We start from the raw sequence: 15,468 nt of genomic DNA on the forward strand, positions 1-15,468 counted from the left end.
TTCGAATCTAGGGAATTAATTAAACTAACCCATGCTCCACAGGAGCCGTTGTGTGTGAACGGGTATGGAAAGAGAGGTAGAATTCCTTTATAATTCTGATAGGGAGGGAGTCGGCCACATATCCAACAATTTGTAGCATTGCTAACCTGATGGGAATGATGTAACATACTAATAAACGTGTTATTGCGCAGCGCAAATCTATAAGACAATTCAAGCGGAGGTAATTCACTAAAAGAATGTTCAGCAGTAATATTATAAACATGTCTAGAAATAGGATAATATATGTGCAACAATATACTTGCAGTAATTATTAAAAGACTTAAGAAAAACAAAATTAATAACGTCACTGTGCAATGACTACGCAGTGATTTACAGTACGCATGTCGTTTCAACATTTTTCGGGTGTGTTCTCTATTCAGGTCTAAGGGATACATGTCAGAGACAATTCAACCGCTTCACCTTGGAGAGGACTTAAACAATCAAATTGCTTGACTGATTAGACCTGAGTTTTAGTTTATAAAGTTCGGAATTACTCTTTTCAACAAAAGGAAGTTTTGAGTCAATGGGGGAAGACACACGAGGTGTGGTATTCACATCCGATTGTAGTCCATGAAATTTCTTGATATGACTTGAATGAATCCAGCCTTTCCTGCCCTCGATCTTCACGGCTGTCCTCGTGGTGAGCAAGACCAGCTGCGGCGACTTCCACCTAGGTTCCAGCTGAGTCTTTCGATCAAAGTTCCTCACCAGGACCAGGTCTCCCGGAACTACGTCATGGGGTTTCACCTCAGGGTTGTCAGGAAAAGCTGCAGCTACCTGTGAACGTCAAGATTGTAGTGCAGACATCAAGGAAGCCAAATAATCTGTCAGCATATTACAGTCAATATCAGTTATTTTGCGTGGTATAGGCGTCCCCCACATATTTGGTGGTCTGCCAAAGATCACCTCATACGGGGATAGCCCTGTTCGAGAGTGTGCTACCATTCTCATGTAAAAGAGTGCAACTGGTAATGCTACTACCCAGTCGACACCTTTCTCTCTGCATATTTTGGACAGTCTGATTTTCAGGATCTGATTATGTCTTTCTACGAGACCTGCTGCCTCGGGGTGTCGGACACAGTGGAATTTCCACTGATAGCCTAACAAAAGTGAAACGTGTTTCATTAATTCGGATGAGAACGGCTGGCCGTTATCTGAGTAGACAACACGTGGTAAACCGTATCGTGGGAAGAATTCTCGAACCAACTGTTTGGCAGTAGTCGGGGCAGTGTAATCCGAAACCGGGTAAGCCTCCGTCCAACGGGACAGAGCACAGACAACTACGAGAACATATTTGAATCCTCTACATCGTTCCATCTGGATATAATCCATCTGGAGGACTTCAAAAGGGTGATCAGGAGGCTGAAATCCACCCTGTTCTACGGGAACGCTTTTTCCTGGGTTAAACTGACAACAGATCATACAGGTACGAACTTTTTGTTTAGCTGCTGCTCGTAAATGTTTATTGAACCAAATGTGTTGAATGCTATCTAGCATAGCTTTTTCTCCTAGATGTGCTGGACTATGTACAGTGTTAATTATAACTTGGACCATTGAATCAGGAAGGAACCACACAGACTTTTCCTTCATCATCCATCCTTGATCCGTTTGGATCCCTCCTAATTCGGTCCATTTCTTTATTTCGTCTGGTGTAGCATGTGTCTGTATATCAATTACGTCAAGAGTAGGATCTTTAACCGTCATACAATGTGTTGGCGTCGGGACTATTGTCTTTGTCATGTCGGATGTTTGAGTTTGAGCAGTCTGTTTAGCTGTTCTGTCGGCTAGATCATTGCCTTGAGAAATGATATCAGTAACTTTCGTATGAGCTTTACATTTCATAATTGATATTGCAGTGGGTAGATGAATTGCATCTAATAAGGCATGAATGAGGGGTCCGTGCTGAATGTGGGCACCGTGGGAAGTTAAATAACCTCTCTCTCGCCACAGCACGCCGAAGTCATGTACAACTCCGAATGCATAACGTGAATCAGTGTATATGTTGACTTTTTTATTTGTGGCTTGAATACAGGCTTGTGTCAGAGCGATGAGCTCTGCGGCTTGAGCTGACAAGGTATTTATGCAATTTGTTTCAATGATTTCAGTATCTGTTGTGACTGCGTAAGCGGCCACTAACTCTCCTGTACCTGTTCTCATACATGAACCATCTACATACAACGTCAGGTCTGGGTCTGACAATGGGACATCGGTTAAGTCTTGTCTGGGTTTCGTCGTGATTGTAATAACTTCAATACAGTCATGGGCTAGTGGGTCTGTTCCGTTTACAGGTAAAAGTGTGGCCGGATTCAATGTGTTACAACGTCTGATTTCTATATGTGGCTGAAACAATGTTAATTCATACCCTGTAAGTCGCGCTATAGTCAAGTGTTGTGTTTGCGTTCGATTCACGAGAACCTCTACTGCATGTGGTACTTGAACTGTCAATGGATGTCCTAACACTATGGCATCGCTTTGTCTGATTGCTAAAGCTGTTGCTGCCACTGATTTCAGGCACGCAGGCAAAGCCTGAGCTACGGGATCTAATGTACTAGAAAAATAAGCACATGGTTTGTGTGATCCTGCTTGTTCCTGTGTGAGTACTGACAAGGCAGTACCTTCGCGTTCTGTAACAAAAAGTGTAAACTGTTTACTGTAACATGGTGTTGCTAAAACAGGTGCTTGACATAAAGCTTTCTTTAGGCTTTCAAAAGCTTGTGTATGTTCCTGAGTCCAAGGGAGAACAGTCGATGTGGCTGCCTCCTGTGTTGTCAACTGAATGAGTGGTTTTGCTAGAAATGCATACTGAGGGATCCACTGCCTACAATATGAAGTGAGGCCTATGAAAGCCCGTACCTCCTTTTGTGTCTTGGGTATTGGCATGTTAGCTATTAACTGAATGCGGTCGGGTGTAAGCTGCCTTCCCTCCTTGGACAGCGAGTGTCCAAGATAAACAACTCGCTGGACACAGAATTGCAGCTTAGAAGGGGACACCTTGTGCCCCTTTTCGGCTAGAAATTGTAAAACTGTCAGTGATCAGCAGATCATCGACATATTGAAGCAAGGCGGTGTTAACTGGCATGTGGATACTGTCGAGTTCTCGTTTCAGTGCTTGGCTATAGATGCTGGGGCTTTCTGTAAATCCTTGAGGTGCGCGGGAGAATTTAAAGCTACGTCCATTTAAACTAAATCCGAACAAGTATTGGCTTTCCGGATCTATTGGGACGCTGAAAAAGGCATTCTTGAGATCAATTACAGTAAAGAATGTTGCTTCGGAATCAATAGCTGTCAGTAATGACGAGATATCTGGGACCACAGGAAATTGTGGCACAATGCACTTGTTCAATTCGCGCAGATCAATAACCAATCGATATACTGGCGGGGCCTTCGGATCTGTTCGTTTAAGAATCGGAATTATCGGTGAATTACATACATTGGAGTCTGTTTCCACAACCACTCCCTGGGCAATAAGCTCGTCAATGATTTGCAGTAAAGCCACTACAGCATCTGGTGGTAACTTGTATTGTCTCATTCGTGGTAGTACCACTCCTGCCTTTAGTGTGACTCGATATGGTGTAATATTCATGCAACCAACATCAGTAGGGCCTTGTGCCCATAGATGTGTAGGTAAAGTCTGCAGTCGGGGATCCATGTCTCTAGACACATAGTGACCTTTAAAATCACGTAAAAACAATCTTACTCCTTCCGGAGAACAACATATTATAGCTCCTAGAGCTTTCAGTGTTTTTATACCTAACAGGTTTTCTGGACATGATTTAGTAAGCAATAAATCTGTAGTTCGGGTCAAAGGTCCTATCGTAAGTGGAAGAGGCTGTGACACTTCATTAACAATAGGTTTTCCTGAAAAACCAAGGGAAATATTCTGTGAGCCTGAGAGGGGTGCCCCTGGAACTTCACTACGTTTTATAGTTGTTCGACTTGCCCCTGTATCGAGTAAAGATTTTCTGTCCTGGCCTAATAATTCACTATGTACATAAGGTCCTTCTTGGTCTACAGGGACCTCGATAAGGGGTAAGTCAACTTCCCTCTCTAGGCTTGTTCATGCGTATCGTTGGTAATCAGGATAGTCGTACTGTGCGGTCTGGTACAGTTGTCGTGTCGTGGTTTGGGTGGCAGCAACAGGCAGCGCTGGTGCAGCTGGCACAAACTGTATAGACTGTGGTGGAGCTGGCATGGACTGTGCATGCTGCGGAGCTCCTTGTTCATTCTGATCCTGTCTAGGTGGCCGTGGTCTTTCTTTTGTATTACCTATGGCGATATTATGTTTCAAAACTGGACAATCATGTACGTAATGACCTGGCTTTTTACAATAGTTGCATGTCCCTTTTACAGGTCCTGTTGAATCACCGGAATGTGTCGTACCCTTTTTATGTCCTTCAGCTGGAACTGTCTGGGAGACTAGCATTTTCATTTTCGTGTCTTTCATGCGTCTTTGTTCATGTTCTTGTTCCTCTCTAATTCTATTGTGATGGTACTGTAACATTTGTAACATTTGTGATGGAGTGTTACCTTGCCAGGTACTCTCGAATTTTAATACTCTATTCTTCACTTGAGGCAAGGAATTTTCTACTAATTTTGTCACAAACAGATGTGGGTATGATTCGCTACTTGCTTTTATGCCACTATTTATACCAAAACATTTTTCAAATCGGGCATAGAAATCACTAGTGTCTTCATCTTGCTTCTGTTTACAGGCTGAAATTGTACCCCAATCTTCCTTTTTCGTAGTTAATAAACGTGGCAGTACCTGTACTAGTAAACCTGGTAGTGCTTTAGTTTTATCCCCAAGCCCTGCTCCTGCAGTTCGGGCCTTTTCTTCTGCTTCTAATGCTGACCATTCTATCTTTTGGTCTCCTACCTCCCACTCTTTTTCCCTGAGTTTTTCATAAATGCCAGCAGGCATTAATACCTTTAATATTGTCATAATGTCGGGATAGGTATACTCTCCCATGAGTAACATGTCTTTAATTTCTCGGTGGAAACCCGCTGGGTCTTTGTCATGACTGGGTACCACTTTCTTCATTTCTAACAATTCTATTTTCGATATGGGAGTATATACAAATACGCGTTTAAACTCATTGTCCTCGCCTTTTATTGGGTGCACTTCTCGTAAGGGATTCTGTCTGTCCATGTAATACGTGGTTCTTTCCTTAATGGGCAGTGAGACATGTTCTGAGCATACAAAAAGAATGTACTGTTTTCTTGATTCTAGTATTTCTTTAATTAATTTAGTACCTGAACCTCTCCATCTATTCATGAGTAATTCAGTCAATATATCAGGCAAGGGACCAGGATCCGAATGCTGACCCTGATATAGTATAAGGAGTTGTTGAATCATATAAATCCCAGCTAAACGCTGTTCATCTGGGGTGAGATTCAAAAATGTGTGTGCTACTGTATCATCACCATACTTTCCGGGACTGTCAACCCAATGGACGGCTGACCTGGCTAATTCTTGTTCATCCATAGAATCGAGAAAATGATAACCCCTTCGTTCTCGGAGTAATTTGTCAGCGGCTTGGAACGAATGCTCGTTAGACCTTATATTAATTATAGGTGTTTGGAAATTCCTGTTATTATCTGGACATATCGGACGTATCGGGTCAATAAGACATCTAGTACTATTACAAGATCTTCCTCTACCTACATAGGCTATGGTGTCTGACTGTCCTGTGGGCAGTCCTGATCCTTCCTCCTCGCTCTGTTCGAACTGGTCTACCGCTAATCTTTCTTCGTGTAGGCGTTCTATTTCTTTACGGATCTTTCGGCACATGGCTATTATACAATTTTGCTTATCATGTCTCCCTTCTGATATATTCTGGCTCCATCTGGTAAGAATTTGCATTGCTTCCGGGTCTGCCCCTGGTCGGTCTTGATTTCTGATCACACAATTTATAAGGAAACGTAACAGTTCCCCCTGTATCTCCACTTTCTGATATTCCATAGCTCTGTTAATACACTCAGAATCTCGCCCTGTTTGGACAAAATGGTATATATTATCTAGATGCGCAGTCATTCCTGGTAACTTCCCTAAATACACTGCGGCTCGTCTGATACGTAATGATGCCATGATCATTTCGTCCTCTTTGCCGGGCACAGGGTCATATCTACAATCTACAAGAAGTTCCTTAAGCGTACGGGCATTTATGAGTTTGGGGGTACGTGAATGTGCTGACTCTTGAAAGGTAAGTTTATTTATTCTGGGTGGCGTGGAAAAAATGTTGGTAGCACCTCCCGTAGCCCCGTCTGGGGTATCGGGTGTGAAAGGATTCGTTGAACGCGATACAGCAACTATAGGTGTGGACACAGCTATAGAAGTAGCTGTAGGAACAGATGTAGAAACAGATGTGCTTGCCGGAACTTGTGTCAGGATTTGTTGCTGTAGAGATACAGATACTGGATCTTGGCGTTGAACCTCCCTGGCAGGCGGTCTATGTGGGGCGGGATTAGCGTACTCGGGAGCTGCGTCATCTAAATATGAGGAAAGAAAAACGTCTTCTGCGGTTCTAGGATGCCCCTTAGGATGTACTTTTATTGGAAATAATGGGGGTGGCAAGTCTTTTGGTATCTCCGGAGTAGCCTTAGGTAATCCTTCGGCCAGAAGGGGATACATACCATTCAAAAGGGCATTTCTTTGTCTGTCTACTTGTTCTGATTTCACTCGGGTACCTTCTTCAATTAATAGATTTTCTCAGACTTTATTTGAATTCTCTCTATTTTTCTCTTCCTGTCGGAGTGCTTTTTCTGTACGTCTATGAGATTCTTTACGCCATAACTCAATGGCGTCTTTCTGTGACTGTCTGACTTTCCTTTTCCATAACTCTTCCTCTACTTTCATGATGCACTCTGCATCCCAGGTCCCAGCTGCGGGCCACCTCTGACTTTCTGGTAATTCCTTGGTGTAGTCTACCCATAAATCAAGAAATAATATAGCGTCTAAGCCATGTTTATGATACATGAAGTACCCTGGAGTGTCCCTAGGAGGAATAGGAACGGCTTCTTCGAGTACCCCTTTTCTTGTTGTGATCTGTCTTAATTTCGAAAAGAGCGGCATATTGAAAATTGATCTGATACTTGATTTTGAACAAACTTAATACAGTAAACACAATAATGAACAGTCACTCACACCACAATATGCAGAACGTACTTAAAACATTTAACATTTAACATTTAACTGAGCAACAATAATGATGACGATCTAAGGAAAACTTAATCACTAAACATAATACTCGACTTTAACTGAATTATTCTGAATTTTTACTTGATATACTAGATATACTGCTAAACAGTACAGATACACTGCTGAAACAGTGCAGACCGGATTTGTGTACCCAAACCCGTCTTGACCGGCACAACCTATGTGCACGTCAGAACGCCTCCCCAGTAATGGTACTCACCGGGTAGCTCGGAAACGGAAGGCCTCGGAAACTGAACTGAACTTGAACCGGACTGGACTCGACTCGAACACTTCGGAAACTGGACTCGACTCGGGACTTCGGAAACTGGTGGGCCTCTGTATACCTCGGATCTTGCTCTCTCAGCTAGGCTCTGGTCGGGATACTTCGCACTTCTCACCGCCTCGTCTGGGTGTTGATCGCAGCCTCAGTCGCCCCCGCTTGACCGGAGGGAGATACAGGAAATCCTGCTGGTACGCGTTGTTGTCCGTCCAGCTGTGGCAGGAAACCGGGCCTGCAACTCACCGCCGGCGCGTGAGATGAGAAAGTGTCCCTGTTCGGGCGCCATTCATGTGGTAAATAATTTAATTACCGGGACTTAATTTGATACAGAAACATAATAAAATAGCTCAGTAAATAAGAGGCAGAATCCGTGGTATTAGAGGTTCGGAATGGGCTTTATTCCAATGGTCGATTATAATCGGTTGCTCCAAGTTCCATCACCACGAAGGTTCAGGAAGTGAAGTACATACGTTATTGACAATCAATCACTTTTATACAATAGGCATTACAGTGAAGCAATTACAAGAGGCGTAACAATTGATAGTGTGGATAATATATTCATGCGTAGCAAAAGTAGGCGTAACTGGGTGTGATGAAAGAACGTCATCAGATGTGATGTCATAATAGGGTGGTTCCATGAAAGAATTTCGCAATGTCAGCAGAAATACTTGGCAGAAATGCGCGCGCAGCAGCATGACGTGTGATTGACGTGCAACTAGGGGGTGAAGGGGACTTGACATTTAGCTCTACATGTGGCGACAGAAGTCTGGAGGGTCAAGTCAACCTAATCCCAAATCATATCTAACATCCTATGTTTAAAGAACTATGTTATCCAAAAGAGAGGTCTCTTAGAGTAGAATCTTATTCTATACTGACTATACTGACTGTTAGTGCGTGTACAAGCGTCTAAGTGTCTACACTAGATGCGAGGGCGGAAATCTTCCATAGTAATAGGGCTATGAATTACTTGCATAAAGACAGAGAAGCCGGGCCTTTGCTCGGTAGCTGGAAGAATGTTTACTCAAACTACTAGACAGGAATGCATTGGGCAGGGAACGGAGCAGATAATTTCGAAGGTGAAATACAGTTTTTGGCAGGCAACAGGCTGATGTCAGGCTTCGTGAGCCGCGCAGGGAATGAGACAAGGTTCATGGTCACAGATGCAGGCTCAGACTGGAGCTTTCAGAGGCAGAAGGCAAGAAGAGTTTGATGACAGAATCAGGGCCTACTTGCCTGGACTGTAAAATGGCATAAGTGAACCATATAAAGCCGGTGGCCTTTCATACTTAGGAATGGAATATCCGGCCTATTCATGGCGGATCTGAAAGAGGACATGTTGACGGTGGACGCACATGTGTTTGCGTCTTCATAACTGGAACTGGAGGGAACATACATGTACTTGTGATTCATACATGAAACCGTTGGGGTCCAAGATAGGGGACATAACTGATCAGAAAAATCCACATTTCCACAGTATGGGCATCTTGTAAGAAGACCTCAGAGTCTGGTGAAAGAAGGCTGGGAGAAAGCTTCCAGTAAACCTCCCGAGGATGTATATAGCTACATGCTGGTCTTCAGGAACAAGACTAAGCGCTTTAGACAATTTGCTCAGGCGAATCTGGAAGCCAGCCAGGAGGAGATGAATTGCTGGTATGATAAGAATGCCACTCTGATCGAGTTTCACCCTAGCCAAAAAGTGTGGGTCATGGCTTCTCAATAAATGCCAGCATATTTTTGTGTTTCTTTATTTGTAGAATTCGCAGCTAACGGCGAGTCTACGTGATTATTTCAATCCGCCATTTACATTTGAGCAACCTGGTGCATTCGCCTGAAACATTAAATCCCCATGGTGAGCTAGTTTCTAAACCGTAGGTATTACTGCAATTAGAGGCGCCTCTAAAAAATCCACGGCTCTAGCCTCTAGTTTTCTTTTTAAATACTCATTGTTTGTTTTTATGATCCCTAGAATCCGAAAGAATATTTAAATCATTTACCACTTACTCCAATGCAACGGCTTACCTAAGCAGTGGAGTCAAGTTCGCTTCTTTGTTCATCAAGCTTTGAGTTTCCACCTGCCTAGAAGCATCTACCTAAAATACACTTTTGATCCGTCGGCTACAGGTAGATTTATCCTATTACCTTTGGCCCTTATTATGTAGTATCAGTCCCTAGTAGGCTTCACCTCTGAACCTACTATCTTCCTTTTGAGAATTAATTTCACTTTATTGCTATTTTTGCCCCTGGCAACAAACTCTGAACTTATCCTAGTCTCTTGGAGGACATTGTCCATATGTTCCCTGATGGGCACGCATCTGTGACCTTTACCTGATTTATTTACTTTATGTATAGGAATAAGAACTTTTTTACCCTATGACATTCGTCATAAACTGTCTTTTTATTGTTTTGTTCAATAACCCCACCTTTCATACCTTCCTATTTTTGTTCTCACATGCTATATTGATTTGTGTGATGTGTGCAACTTTCCGACATAAACAATGTATCCATTTCTCTAACCGCTCTATTAAACAAGACCAGTGCTCATTTGATTAAAATTTAACAATGTATATGTTTATTATTTGATAGGTCCCATGGAAACCGTACTTGAATAATTTTATGCCCTGAAGAAGGTGTTACCCCAAGGGAAAAGGGGTGTCACACCGAAACGCGCGTCGGCGTTTTGAATTGAATGATTTCTTCTTCACACAGACTCATTTAGATTCTACAATCTGTCTAAAAACAGTCAATTGTTTTCTCCTATTTGTCTAAAAACAGTCAATTGTTTTTTCCATTCTTCTTTCCATGTTCGGATTTTTTTGATTGTACTAATATTCACATCTAATTGATTGTCTGTGTGTTTACGCCTTATAGGCCTAGGTTACCAACTGGGGCCATTAAATTGTTCATTTTTTTACCCTCTAGGATGTATGGTATGATTGAGTATGAATGAGTGTTTTGAATTATTTTTATACATTAGGTTTCCTATGGGCATTATTGTTTTGTAGGACCATCTTGTCCTTGATACATTAAACTGTCTGTATAATATTAATTTGTGCATTGATCAAATATAATTCTTTTCTAATTAAGTTGAAAAAACAAAAAATAAAAATATATAAAAAAAGATAAATATCTTTATTTGCTTTATATCATGATTTATGCATGGTCGAGATAGAGTGGTTTTCTTGTTTTCAAAAATTGACTTAAATGCAACAATTAAAAGACTGTAGGTATAGCAGACCGCTATGTATTGACCCATGGCCCCACTGGAGCCTTGTGCTCTCCAGGACAAGTGAGCTGGGCCCTTTGAGGTGGTGGAGCGCAAGAGTAAAGCCACTTATTTGGTGGACTTGCTGTCTCCCAGGAACCCTTTGCGGGTCCTACAAGTGAATCGCCTCAAGCCTCACTTGGAGGGGTCCGAAGTGGGCATGCTCCTCATGACAAATGACGAAATGGAGGAGGATACTGAGCCTCTCCCTGACCTCCTGTCTGCTACGGAACATGATGGGTCAGTGGATGGTGTAGCCCTCTCCACCGCTCTAACCCCTGAACAGCAGAGAGACTGTCACCAGCTGTTAGGGCAGTTTGCCGCTCTGCTCTTCCTAATCCCAGGTGTCACTCAGTGGTGTGTCCATGATGTGGACACTGGGGACAGTACTCCTGTTAAACACAAAATATACAGGCTGACTGACAGGGTCAAAGCGAGCATCAAGGAGGAAATCTCCAAGATGTTAGTACTAGGGGTGATTGGTTACTCAAACAGCCCTTGGGCCAGCAAAATGGTCTTGGTCCCAAAGACTGCCACACCTAGTGCCATGCCAGAACTCCGGTCTGTGTGGACTACTGAGGGCTCAATTCGGTCACCAGGACTGACGTGCTCCACATCCCCAGAGCTGGTGAGCTCATAGATCGGTTGGGAGCTACCAAGTACCTCAATACGTTTGACTTAACGTCTGGGTACTGACAGATTGTGTTAACTGATGGGGCTAAGAAGAGCTCTGCATTTTCAATCCCAGAGGGGCACTACCAGTTTCTGGGGATGCCCTTTGGGGTGAAGAATGCCCCTGTCACCTTTCAGAGGTTAGTTAACCAGGTTTTGGCTGGACTGGATGATTTCAGTGCAGCCTACCTGGATGGCATCGCAGTGTTCACTGTCACTTAGGAGGAACATCCCAGCACTTCTAGAAAGTGTTGAAGGCCCTGTAGAGGGCAGGCCTCATGATCAAGGCCAGCAAGTGCCAGGTCAGGAAGGGATCAGTGGTGTACTTAGGGCACTAAGGGGCATATGTATCAACATCACCATTTGCGATTCTCAAATAGCGATTTTTAAAGAATCGCTATTTGAGAATTGCAAAACGGGATGTATTTAAAAAATTGCAAACTTTTTGCGATTTCTTAAAATTCCTTAATTGCGATTAGCAAATTGCGAAATCGCAATTAAGGAATACCTGCCCATTCAATTCTATGGGCCAGGAGACCCATAGGAATGAATGGGAAGTAATTCTCAAATAGCGAATCGCAATTTGCTAATCGCAATTTGAGAATAATTTCAAAGGTGCAAGGGTGTCATGATGACACCCTGATGCACCCCTGAAATTAGCATGTGTGTGCATATGGCGCACATACATGCCCTAAGGGCATGTATGAGCGCCACGTGGCACTTTGTAATATTCAAAAAATTGCTTTTTGAAAGGAAATCGCAAATTACCACCAACTGGAAGTTGGTGGTAATTTGCGATTTCTTAAGGATAATTCGCACAACTTGGGAGCTTTTTACATATCATTTAAGAAATCGCAATTTGCGATTTCTTAAATGCTTACCCAAAATTAAGAAATCGCTAAATTAGCAATTCCTTAATTTTGCGATGGGATTTGCCTCATACATCCCGATTACTGATTTTTTAATCGCAAACGCTGTTATTTTGCGATTCGCAGCATTTGCGATTAAAAAATCGTTTGATACATATGCGCCCAGGTAGGAAGCGGCCAGGTGGTGCCCCTACAGCCGAAGATTGACACCATTCTGGTTTGGGGACCCCCCAACACCCAGACACAGGTGAGACCATTTTTAGGTCTTACCAGGTACTACAGGAGGTTTGTCAAGGGGTATGGCACCATTGTTGCCCACATGACAGAGCTGGCTTCCAGGAAGCAGCCCAGAAATGTGAACTGGACTGACGCCTGTCAGAAAGCTTTTGATGTCCTGAAATCTGCCATGTGCACGGCGCCCGTACTCAAGACGCCCAACTTCTCAAAGGAATTTGTGGTGCAGACAGATGCTTCAGAGCATGGTGTGGGAGCTGTTCTTTCACAACTAAATGATGAGGGCCTAGACCAACCTGTAGCCTTCATTAGTAGGAGGGTACTTCCCCGGGAACAAAGGCTGAGTGCGATTGAGCATGAGGCTTTTGCTGTGGTCTGTGCGTTGAAGAAGTTGAGGCCCTACTTGTTTGGGGCTCACTTCCGGGTTCAGACTGACCACAGGCCCATCAGATGGTTGATGCAGATGAGGGGTGAGAACCCAAAACTGTTGACATGGTCCATTTCCCTACAGGGGATGGACTTTACAGAGGAACACTGCCTTGGTACAGAACATGCCAATGCAAATGGTCTGTCCAGATTTTGCCGCCTTAGTGAAGAGAACTCCCAAGAGGGTGGGTAGTTTTCCCCACTTTTCAGCTAGAGGGGACACATGTTAGACCAGGCATCCTTGGCTTGGTTTTCCCCTGTAATTTTGCCTCTGCCTCCTGTATTTCTTTGTGTCCTGTATTTTGTTTTTGCTGGTCTCCATGCTTTGGACAATTTGCCACTGCTGATCAGTGCCAAAGTGCAAGTGCTCGCTCTGTAGATTAATATTACGGATTGTTGTTTCCATGATTGGCTTATTTGATTTACTACTAAGTCCCTAGTACCATGCACTATGTGTGCCCAGGGCCTGCAAATCAAAGGCTACTAGTGGGCCTGCAGCACTGATTGTACCACCCACATGAGTAGCCTGTAAATGAATCTCAGACCTGCCACTGCAGTGTCTGCGTGCAGTCTCTACTGCCATGTCAAACTGGCAAATGTACCCACTTGCCAGACCCTAACCTTCCCGTTTTTACATGTAACACACCCCTATGGTAGGCCCAAAGTACCCCTGTAGTCAGGATGCAGTGTATGTGAAAGGTCGGACACGTACTGATGTGTGTGCTGTGTCCTGGTAGTGAACTACAGTGTAATTTGTTTTTCAGTATGAAAAGGCTATCTGTCTCATAGGATAGAATGGAAGTTTATTTATAACATCTTATAAGTATAAATTCCCATTGGGACAGGATAGAAAGATGGAGTTTAGTATGCCTGGACTCTGAATAGAAAAATGCACCTTTTAGTAAAGATGATTTTTATATTGTGGGTTTGAAAATACCACTTTTAGAAAGTAGGTATTTTCTTGCTTAGCCATCCTGGTTGGGGCACCGAAGCCATGGGCACCGCTGATGAAGTGCTCGATGCATCGCCCCAACTTGCACTGTAGCCCTGCCGTCTGCAGCTGTCGCACTGTATCAACTCAGACGGCGTCACTGAGGCTGCTGCCTCCACCAAAGGCAAGGGCACCGCTTGTGACGCTCACGACACACCGCTCGACTCGCCTTACAGCCCTGACCTCCTCGATGCCGGTGCTTCATCAGCGCGTAGCGGATACTGGACGGGGGTGACTTCCTGAATCCATCGACACCGCACCATCATAAGGTATTGATGCTTCACAGCCACCATGACATCACCTCCCCGGCAACAGTAAGGAACCTACGCCTCACCTCCCCGACAACAGTAAGGAACCGACACCTCACCTCCCCTACATTGCAGTAAGGAACTGAGGCCTCGCTTCCCCTGGGGTGGTATGGAACCGATGCATCACCTCCCCTGTGGTCGTAAGGAACCGACACCGCCCGGCGCCAATGAAGCATCACCTCCCCAAGAATATGTGACATTACAACGCGATGATTTACATCACGGTACCTTACATCACAGTTATTACAACGCAAGTTGTTACAACGACTTGCGCTGGAGGGCGCTGGACTTAGTTATAGTATGATTTACTATTCCAACTCCAGTGTACGTAACAGTAGGGAAGGTGTTGGAATCGTAAATCATACTATTCCTTAGTGTATAGCGCCATCCAGCACAAGTCGTTGTAACGACTTGCATTGTATTCATCGCGATGTAAACGTACCGCGGTGTAACGACCACGTTGTAAAGGTCGTTTGCCCCTCTCCAATGTTGTGCACCGTCTTTGCTTACATTGTTTGCCAAGGTACTGTTCTTTAGGGGTCTGTGTGATCCTGCGCCCGATGCTGAGCACTTTGCGGTTGGTGGAATAATTTGGGATTTTCATCTGTCACAACGTCTTAATAGCTCCAGGTGGAGTTAATTGTTGCTACAAGCTTTATTTGTGTGAATAACCTATTTTTGGTGCTATCTGAATATATGTATCGTGGATTTTTGTCATTTTGGTCTGGTTTGGTTAAGATAAAGATCACATATTTTTCTAAACTTGTGTGTCGTCCATTTGTAGTGTTTTCACTGTATTACTGTATGTGTGCACAAATGCTTTACACACCGCCTCTGAGATAAGCCTGCCTGCTCATGCCAAGCAACCAAGGGGGTGAGCAGAAGTTGTCTAAGGGCGTAACTTCCTTACCCTGACTAGAAGTAAGGGTACCTACTTGAACAAAGGCTCAAACCATTGCCAATTAGAGACCCCCATTTCTAACAAGGATGTTGTTCCAGATCGTGGGATCCTGATGCAAGATTAGAATGGAAGAGAGAGCTGGCACCAGACTGTCATTATTTTTTAGGAATGTGTTCCTTGAGGACGAGGTTTCTGTTCAGGCTGAATCCAAGTGATTTGGCATTTGTTGAGAGTTGGGGCTAGAATATATCAAGGTGCATCTCATTGAGTCAGGTTTCTACTGTATCTTGT

This window comes from Triturus cristatus, chromosome 9, assembly GCF_964204655.1.
Source record: "Triturus cristatus chromosome 9, aTriCri1.1, whole genome shotgun sequence".
Lineage (NCBI taxonomy): Eukaryota > Metazoa > Chordata > Amphibia > Caudata > Salamandridae > Triturus > Triturus cristatus.